The following is an 11,031-nucleotide window of genomic DNA, read 5'->3' as shown; positions in this document are numbered from 1 at the left end:
GGATGTGACCTGGGTGTTTGTAGTTTTAAAAAGACCCACAGGTGATCCTGATGCACATCCAGAAGGCAATCCCTGGTGGGCACCATCTCCTTACTCCTCATGGCTACCCTGAAAGATAGGACATCCCCTGGTAAACCTGATTTGCTGATGAGAAAACTGAGGCTCAGGACACTGAAGACGCTTGTCCAGGGAAATACCATTAGCTAAGACCCCTGTCCAGGTCCTCTGAGCACTGGTCAGTGCTCCTTCATCTCCTCTTACTGTCCATCATCAACAGGATGGAAGGAAGCTCCCCTGTTCAAAAATATACCTCCAAGGTGGGTGGGACCTCTGAGTCATCCATGTGCTAATTAATTTAACATGCTCTCATAGTGCTCTGTCACGTCAGCCATCAAGCTTCTACATCATTGTGAGGGAAAGAAAGGAGGTAATCCTCATAAACCATGAGCAATGTCAACTGAAGACCAGCCCCATCCAAGTGGTATGTACACGTTGAGGCTGTTTAAGGTAGTTTCCAGACTTTCTTGGTAATAAAAACCACCTGAGACACTCAAACTGCAAATTCTTTTCTTAAAAATATTTTTAGAATGTGTTTTTAAAGACTGGATCAGGATCTCCAGCAGAGGGGATGAAGAAACTACAGCTCTAACAGGTAACTTGATGATTCCCATCCTCACAGAACTTTGGGGAAAATTGCTCCAGGACAGTGGTTCTCAACAGGGGAAGGTGGTTGCTGGAGCATGGCAGGGCTCCAACTCAGCACTCTCTTCTTAAAAGTTGTCCTTGAGTCATTTCTGGGTGGCAAGAAAATCCATCTAAAGTAGTTTCTCAGCCTCGGCACTGCTGACATTTGGGCGGTGAATTCCTTGTCGTGGGGGACTGTCCTGCATTGGAGGGTATGTAACTGCAGCCCTGGCCTCTCTCACCAGATGCCAGAAGCACTGCCTATTCAGTTGTGGCAACCAAAAATATTTTCAGATGTTGCCACATGACCTTGTGGGCAAAGTCATCCCCTGTGGAAAACAGATGGGGTCTAGTGGAAAGGATGGTCTAGTGGAAAGGATGGGGGCTCAGGTGTAGACAGCCCTGGTGGTCTCAGGTCAGTTCTGCTATGACCCTCTTTGTGTGATGAGGCTGTACACACGACTCCCTAAGGCCTCAATTCCTTCATCTGCAAAAAAGGGAGAAAGTCTGTCTTGCAGCAATGTTGTAAAGATAGATTCTGATGCAGAATGCAAGGGTTCTAACTTCCTTAGTACAAGGCACCTAAAGGTGGGGAGAATTAGTCACAATTCCCCTGAAGCTTCTGGGATTAATCCAACAATTAACTCCATAGAGGCTGCTTCCTCGACTCTGCCACCAAAGCAGATGCCCACCTGAGCAACCATTCTGGAATTAGCTTATGGCATTAACATTCTCTGCCACTTTGTGGGTCATCTCTACTGGCCCTCATTTCCCTCTACTCTTCCCTGCAAAGAGAGAGAGGGGGAGAGCAAGAGAGAACCACATAGCCCTTCATAAACAAGTCATTGGAGGTCAGGGCATTCTCCAAGACCAGAGTGGTATGCGCATGTTGAAGTGCTCTGTGCATGTTGAAGTGGAATGCGCATGTTGAAGTGGTCCATGCATGTTGAAGTGCTCCGTACTTGTTGAAGTGGTATGCACGTGTTGAACTGGTCTGTGCATGTTGAAGTAGTCTGCGTGTTGAAGTGGAATGCGTATGTTGAAGTGGTATGCACATGTTGAAATGGTATGAGCATGTTGAAGTGGTATGTGCATATTGAAATGATATGAGCATGTTGAAGTGGTCCATGTACATTGAAGCGGTCTGTGCATGTTGACGTGGTATGTGCATTTGAAGTGGTATGCGCATGTTGTGAAGTGCTCTGTGCATGTTGGAGTGGTATGCACACGTTGACATGGTCCGTGCATGTTGAAGTGGTAGGTGTATGTTGAAGTGATATGTGCATGTTGACATGATAGGTGCATGTTGAAATGGCCATGTATGTTGAAGTGGTATGCGTATGTTGAAGTGACCTGTGCATGTTGAAGTGGTATGTGCATGTTGAAGTTGTATGCGTGTGTTGAAGTGGTAGGTGTATGCTGAAATGGTGATACATGTTGAAGTGGTAAGCACATGTTGAAGTGGTTTACACATGTTGAAGTGGTTTACACATGTTGAAGTGATCCATGCATGTTGAAGTGGTCTGTGCATGTTGAAGTGGTATGCACATGTTGAAGTGGTCCATGCATGTTGAAGTGGTCTGTGCATGTTGAAGTGGTATGCGCATGTTGAAGTGGTCCATGCATGTTGAAGTGGCATGCGCATGTTGAAGTAGTCTGTGCATGATGAAGTGGTATGCACATGTTGACATGGTCCGTGCATGTTGAAGTGGTAGGTGCATGTTGAAATGGCCATGCATGTTGAAGTGGAATGCACATGTTGAAGTGGTCTCTGCATGTTGAAGTGGCCTCTGCACGTTGAAGTGGTATATGCATGTTGAAGTGCTATGCGCATGTTGAAGTGGTCCATGCATGTTGAAGTGTTCTGTGCATGTTGAAGTGATATGCACATGTTGACATGGTCCATGCATGTTGAAATGGTCTGTGCATGTTGAAGTGGTATGCGCATGTCAACGTGGTCCATGCATGTTGAAGTGGTAAGTGCGTGTTGAAGTGGTATGTGCATGTTGATGTGGTGGATGCATGTTGAAATGGCCATGCATGTTGAAGTGGAATGCACATGTTGAAGTGGTCCATGCATATTGAAGTGGTATGTGCATGTTGAAGTGGTATGCACGTGTTGAAGTGGTCTGTGCATGTTGAAGTGATATGCACATGTTGATGTGGTCCATGCATGTTGAAGTGGTCTGTGCATGTTGAAGTGATATGCACATGTTGACATGGTCCATGCAGGTTGAAGTGGTCTGTGCATGTTGACGTGGCATGCGCACATTGATGTGGTCCATGCACATTGAAGTGCTCTGTGCATGTTGAAGTGGTATGCATATGTTGACATGATCCATGCATTTTGAAGTGGTGGGTGCATGTTGAAGTGGTATGCACATGTTGACATGGTCTGTACATGTTGAAGTGGTAGGTGCATGTTGAAGTGGTCTGTGCATGTTGAAGTGGTCTGTGCCTATTGAAGTGCTATGTGCATGTTGATGTAGTCCCTGCAAGTTGAAGTGATCCATGCTTGTTGAAGTGTTTTGTGCATGTTGACATGGTCCATGCATGTTGAAGTGGTCTGTGCATGTTGAAGTGGTATGCGCATGTTGACGTAGTCCCTGCAAGTTGAAGTGGTCCATGCATATTGAAGTGGTCTGCGCATGTTGACATAGTCCGTGCATGTGGAAGTGGTCTGTGCATGTTGACATGGTCCGTGCATGTTGAAGTGATCTGTGCATGTTGAAGTGGTAGGGGCATGTTGAAGTGATACGCGCATGTTGAAGTGGTCTGTGCATTCTCACTTTCATCTCCAAAACCCTTTCATAGAGCTTAACAACAGCACACAGGGTAAACCTCCAACAAAAATTCTTTGTAAACATATGTTTTCAGCTCCAGGTAATAATACCCTCCATGCTTGTACTAGAGTGATAAAAAGGCGTCTAGACAAAGGTGTACTTTCCTGGCGTTAAATAAACAGCCTTTCAGTAGAGCCTGGTTAGAGGTTTGATGTTTTTCTGGAGAGGGTACCTGGGGACCAGGCTTTCCTTATTAGGTTAAGAGCTACATACTACACAAGTGACCCTCAATTGATACAGGGTGTATAAAGACAGAGCTTGTCCTAATAATAGTCTTAACTTACATCAATCATGCCATGGACCAGACTCAAGTATGAGTGCTTCACCCACTTACTTCTCACAATGATGCTATAAAATTGGTACTGTTGTTATCACCATTGTAGATGAGGAAACTGAGGCACAGAGAGGTTAAGCATAAGAAGGAAGGATATGTCCATAGCCAGTGAGTGGCTAGACAAGGAGTCAAAGCCAAGGAGTCCAGGCATCTGGAGGGGAGGAACGGAGTCATGTTAATTTGATTTCAGCCCCTCCCCACTCCTAGTAAACTGAACACACAGAAGGTACCCTCTTGCGTTAATCAAGCATTACAAAAACGAGAAGTTCTGTGGACGAGTGGAAAGAACATGAATTTGGAAGTCAAGTTAATTCCTCCATCTGTGTGACCCTGCATAAGTTACTTAACTTCTTTATTAAGCCCTAGTTTATTCAACTGTAAAAATGTGAACACACCTCACACAATTATTTTAAGGGAAATAAAATGAGGTCGTGTTCATCATACAACACCTGGCACAGAGCTGGCCACTTGGCAGTTCCTCAGTAAATGTTTCTTCTCTTCCCTCTTCCTCACTTCTTGTTGAAGACCTTGTCATTGACTCCTGGACAGTGAGAAATCCTTCTCTCATGTCAGAAATCATCCCCCAATCCAGGGGTTTAGTGGATTTTATACTTGCTCAAATTCAGGTTGACTGACACACACAAGGGGCTTATTATCCTCTGTGTTAAATTTGGCCCCACATCCTTCTTTTAACCTATATTTGAGCATCTACCATATGCCAGAATGTTCTAAGCCATGGGATACCTCAGTGAACAAAACAGAAATGGGTCACCTTGCAGGCATGCTTTCTAAACATGACCACTGATTACTGTCTACAGGGTCAGATTTACATGTGTTCTATTCCAAGGACAATTCAGGTCATATGGTGTGACTGGAGGGGACTTGATAATCACCCTCCAAAGCCTGATTACCATACTACAAGTAATTCTCTTGGTTTGGGGATGGCATTCTATGGCATTGCCTCACGTTAAGCCATCATCGGTCATTAACCTGCGGGAGTGAATTTATCCAGAGGATCCAGGTTCACACTGTATCTCCCCAGTCCCATCCTTTCAGATTCTAGATCTAATGATTCTCTGAGCTCTGCGGTGTAGCTCCTGCACAGCAAAATGCCTGTTTCACCATTTTCTATCATATAAGGTGGGGAGGATGTCAGGAAAGGGGACAGAATGCAGAACTTCTGCATTCCTACTTTGAAACAGCTCTGTGACTTGTCACTTCTCTGCCTCAATCTCACTCCTATTCCTAAAACTGTGCAAGAGCTTGGGCAGAGGAGTTGTCCTATTGCTGTGAAACAGATATTAAGTTCTAGAAACCAGCCTTCTTTGGAAAACTCCGTGCCTCGCTCTGCTGTCTCCGGATGTCATGGATACAGAGAGGAGTCATTCTTTGCCTTGGGGAGAGAGAGAAATTGAATCTAGAGACATCACATGGATCATCTTAGCAGCATCTACTATATTAAAAAAGAAAGAAAAAACATCCCACCAGAGAGGCAGCAGCCAAATTAATTGTTTTCCTGATTAACAAAACACAATTAAGCCCCAAATGCCGCCGCTTGAGGGAAGGTCATTTGCAGTTTTTTTCCAGGGACCGTTCTGGCCACAGAGCAATGACAACTTCATTCTGATCCCTGCAAGAGGGGCCGAGAGAGAAATAATGCCACAAACTTATTATGACCGTGCTGTCTAATTCCTCTCCAGGGAAGCCAGACCCTACATCAGCCTGAGTGCAGGATACAAAGGCAGACAGGAGTGTTGTCACTAAACAGCAGTGACAGCAGCTTCAAAGGACCATGTGCAAACTAGGGTGATGGAGCGAAAGGGCGAGGGTAGCAGAGGCCATGGGGAAGACTGTTGGCTCCTGCAGGGCAGGGGTCCTAAAAGTCCAATGACCTAGAACTGCTCCTTGTGGAAACAAGCTAGCCTCTCAATGCACAGTTATGGAATTGGGAAGGAAAGAAAGGAGGGATGTGGGCAAGTGGAGAGGAAGCAAGGAAATTTATAATTGAGGTGACTTTATGAAACTGTATACTGGAAAACTGAAGCATAATTCTCTGTTTGTTTGTTTGTTTGCTTGCTTGTTTGTTTTTGAGATGGGGGTCTCACTCCCATCACCCAGGCTGAAGTTCAGTGGTGTGATCACAGCTCACTGCAACTTCAACCTACCAGGCTCAGGTGATCCTCCCACCTCAGCCTCTCCAGTAGTTGAGACTACAGGCATGCACCACCACATCTGGCTAAGTTTTTGTATTCTTAGTAGAAATGGGGTTTTGCCATGTTGGCCAGGTTGGTCTTGAACTCCTGGGCTCAGGGGTATCTACCCACCTCAGCCTCCCTGTAAAGTACCCACCTCAGCCTCCCTATACCCACCTCAGCCTGTAAAGTGCTGGGTTTACAGGCATGACCCATCATACCCAGCCTGTAATTCCAGTTTTTTGGGTTTTTATTTATTTATTTTTTTTAGACAAGAGTCTTCCTCTGTCACCCAGGCTGGAGTGCAGTGGCACAATCTCGGCTCATTGCAGTCTCTGCTTCCCAGGTTCAAATGATGCTTGTGCCTCAGCCTCCCCAGTAGCTGGGATTACAGGTGTGCACTACCACACTCGGCTAACTTTTGTATTTTTTAGTAGAGATGGAGTTCCACTGTGTTGGTGAGGCTGATCTTGAACTCCTGGCCTCAAGTGATCTGCCTGCCTTGGCCTCCCAAAGTGCTGGCATTACAGGTGTGAGCCCACACGCCAGGCCTAATTTCCAGTTTTGAAGGTACAGTAATAAGAGTAAGAATGCCTCCCACGGTCACCTGCCTACAGTATTTCAGGCCCCCTGCTGAATGCTTGCTATCCAGAGCCTTGTTTCACCTTCCCAACAATCCTGCCCATTTTACATATAAGCAAATTCATGAAAGTTGAGTAACTTCTCCTAGGTCACAGCCAATAAGTAGAGTTGCACCCACATCTCTCCAACCCATATTGTCCGCCGCAAAGTCTGAGAGGCAATTTTCTCTGAAGCCACTCACCTGGGGCAGCACTAACAGTCACTGAGGCAGGGCTGAATGCAGTGTGACCCACTGCTCCCTTCTGTATCACCAGCCCCTCTCTGCCAGTCAAGGGCTTCCAGGGAGACACATCAAAGCAACAGTGAAACCCCTGACCTTAGGATAAAATGCCCTGAAGAGTCGCCTTGCTGTCCACTCTCATGTCTCTAATGTTGAAGGTGCCCGTCTACCTATACCATGAAGCTGTGAGGTACAAGGCAGGAGAGATGGGGGAGGGATGACGGTGGCAGATGGAGCTCAGGTCTTCAATCAAAGACAACCAGGCAGTGCCCCAGCTCCACAATCCTGGACAAATCCTGACCTTTCTACCACCGTTCCTCATTGGTAAACCTCCCTAAGCCATTGCAAAGATTAGGGGTAAGTTATATAAAGCACTTTGTACGTACAGGCTCTCAATAAGGAAGGGTTAGGATGGAGATTAGATGAAGATGTAACCAAAACTGCAAGACATGTCTGGAACAATTTGCCTTCATCCAGAAGGAATGGGTGGAGGCAAAGCTCAAGCTACACAAACAGCAGGAACCTGCTTCCCTCTGGTGTCTTCCCTCTCCCCTCACCTCCTCCACAGAGAGCTGCCATTCAAGGGAACTCCAAGAAAGGCCAAAGGGTCTTGCCAAGGGGTCTTGTTAGAAGCCAGCCTCCCATAGACTCTATGGCCTGGGGATCATTTTGTGTAGTGTCACTGACAAGGTTTGGTTGTGTCCCCACCAAAATCTCATCTTGAATTGTACACCCCATAACTCCCACGTGTTGTGGGAGGGACTCAGTGGGAGTTAATTGAATTAGAGGGGTGGTTTCCCCATACTATTCTCATGGTAGTGAGTCAGTCTCATGAGGTCTGATGGTTTTATAAGGGGTTTCCCCTGTCTCTTGGCTCTCATTCTCTCTTGCCTGCCACAGTGTAAGATGTGCCTTTTGCCTTCCACCATGACTGTGAGGCCTCCCCAGCAATGTGGAACTGTAAGTCCATCAAACCTCTTTTTTTAAATCAATCACCCAGTCTCAGGTATGTCTTTATCACCAGCAAGAAAATGGCCTAATATAGTGACCAATCTATTTTTTGTCACATATGGAGCAGTCTAGGCATTGTTTAGTTGAGATCCCAGGAAACACTGTGCTGGGTGAATATCTTGACATTTTCTTACTTGGTGACTCAGTCTCCCCTAATGAAAAGTGAAGATCATTATCTCTACCCATTTCTCTCCATTCATTGACATTGTGAATATACAGGAGAAAACTCTGGAAATATTCCAAGAACCATTAGAAAGCTGGTAGGACCATAGGAAGTCTTGGAGAAAGATTTCCCTCCTTGGAGGAGGAGGAGAATATCTCTGTTCTAAGGGCTCAGTGGGGGAGATCCCAGCCTCGAGTTCCCTCTGTACCATTGCATCAATGCACTGCATAGCCCCAATTTCCCCCCTAAATCTCAACCAGCCTGTCTACCAAATAAACCAGGTGAGTGAATACAAACACGAAACAGGCTGCTGGCTAGTATATCATTGCCACTGTCAATCCCACCCAGGATCTGGAGCAGAGGGGAAGGAGCATCACATTGGGATGTGCAGGCATTTCCTGCCACACAGGAACACAGACCACTGCGGCCTCCTATAAAAGCCACACTCTGACTTTATTACTGTCTGGTGCCTTGTGTCTTCAAGGAGTACTTCCTGCAAGTGGGAGCCCAACATGGGCTGTGTCTAGGAGCCACGGACTCAAGAAGTCCAGGTCAAGGAAGGACCCAATAAAGGGAGGTGAATGGCCCCAAACCATGCATCAGCCTTGCAGTGGTGAAATGACTTGAGAAAAGGGGACCACCTGTCCAGGGGTACCCCGGGAGCCACAAGATGGGAGAACCTGCTCTGACCTCCATTAGTGTCTTAGGGACCTGGGCAGCAGGGTTTTTTCTGCCAGGCCTTTCTTTCTCAGAAGCCAGGCTTGGGGCTGCTCGGCTGAGACTCCGGGTCCTTCAAGAGTCAAGGCCGCCTTGTTTGGATTTTTATTGAGCTCACTCACTTCTCCCTGGGGCTCAGTGCAGACCAGACATCATGTCCCACCCCCTCGCTCTGCGTCCTCTCCTCCCCCTGCCTGACTGTAAAGAGAGACCCTCCTCCTGGTGACCTCTAACCTCTTCCCAGGGAGCATGCCCACGCTTTATGCTCTGAGATGAGGGGCCACAGTTATTCCTTATGGGAGGAGACACAGGTTACACTCCAGAAATAATAGGTCCTCATGTCCATGGAGGTTTATGTACTTTACAGAGTACATTTCACATCCACTCTCTCATTTAATTTGTGCATTCAATTAGCAGATATTTATTGAGGGCATATGACATGCTGAGTGCTGCCCTAAGCAATGAGCATGCAGTGGAGAACATGATAGATGAAGACCCTATTCTCACAGGGCTTAGGCTGAGAGACAGGCAACAAACAAGGAAAGGAACAAGATACTTTTAGATAATGATAAGAGAGCCCAAGAAGCCAGTTATGGTAAAGGCAAAGCATGGGATTTTGTGAGTCTATTGTAGGGGGCAGGTGGTATCTCTATAGATAGGGTGGTCAAGACCTCGCTAAGCAGGCGACATTCATGAGCAGAGCCCTAAATGATGAAAGGGGCCAACTCTGATGCTCTAAGAAACTATGCAGATGGGAAACAGCAAGGGTTAAGATTCTGGGGCAGAAATGAACTTGGAATGTTTGCAGGACAATGACAGGCTGTTGTGGGTGAGAGTGGAGGAGGGGAGGGGAGGGGAGGCAGGAGGTCAGTGGTGTCCAGAGCCCATGGATCTGGGAAGCAGACAGAGCAGACCTGACCCCCTATGGTTGTGTATGTTTTGCAGGTGAGAAATGTGAAGGGGGTCCAGCCACTTGGCCATATAAATGTGACGTTGGAACTTACACTTGCACACAGTTCTCCAGACTCTGGGTCTTGTGCACTTTCCTGAAACAGCTGCCTCCACGGAGCATGGCTGTCAGGCAGGAGCTTATCTGTCTCCACCCTTTTGAGGCAGAAGCCACTCCCTCCATGTTCACACCACTGGGTACTATCTGTCCCTCTGGCCTCTGAGGATTTGCATTCATTCATTCACTCAACAAATAGTTGCTGAAGACCCACTATGTGTCAGGGCTCTTTCTAGCAGCTGGAGATACCGCAGTGAATAAAATAGACAAAATCCCTCCCCTAACAATGGAGCTAACATTTAAGTAAGGGAAGATAGAAACTAAGCAAATAAATATTTGTAAAATATGTTAAATGGTGAAAAGTGCTATGGAGAAAAACAAGAAAGAAAAGGAAGACAGAAAACATAGGCTTTTGGGGTTCGACATAATAGGAGAAGACCTCATGAAGATGATGTCTGCACGAAGAGCTAAAGAAAGGGAGAAAGGAGCCATACAGCTCCCTAGGGGAAGAGCATTCCTGGCAGAGGAAACAGCAAATGCAATGCCCTGAGTAGGGAGGCTGTTGAGGAGTTTGAGAATCTCTGATGGTATGAGATAGATAGATAGATAGATAGATAGATAGATAGATAGATAGATAGATAGATAGATAGAGAAAGATGATAGAAAGAGATAGATAGATAGATAGATAGATGTATGTTTGGATAGGCAGACAGACAGATGGATGGGCAGATTGACAGATAGATCGATAGATTGATAGATAGACAGATGATAGAGATAGATTAGATTAGATTAGATAGATAGATAGATAGATAGATAGATAGATAGATAGATAGATAGATAGATAGATAGATAGATGTTTGGATAGGCAGGTAGACGGATGGATGGGTGGATTGACAGATGGATGGATAGATAGATCGATAGATGATAGAGATTAGAATAGATAGATAGATAGATAGATAGATAGATAGATAGATAGATAGATAGATAAATGTTTGGATAGGCAGACAGGCAGGCAGATGGATGGATGGGTGGATTGACAGACGGATGGATAGATAGATTGATAGATGATAGAGATTAGATTAGATAGATAGAGTTTTCATTCATGGTTCCTGGCTCAGCTCTCATAGCCCTTGTTATAATGTTGGACACTTTAAGCCAGCATTAGAAAACAGAATCACAAATACACACACACACACACACACACACACACACACACACA

The sequence above is a fragment of the Colobus angolensis genome, unplaced genomic scaffold, assembly GCF_000951035.1.
Source record: "Colobus angolensis palliatus isolate OR3802 unplaced genomic scaffold, Cang.pa_1.0 Scaffold182, whole genome shotgun sequence".
Taxonomy (NCBI): domain Eukaryota; kingdom Metazoa; phylum Chordata; class Mammalia; order Primates; family Cercopithecidae; genus Colobus; species Colobus angolensis.
The sequence above is the reverse complement of the archived record's forward strand: the minus strand, read 5'-3'. Positions refer to the sequence as shown.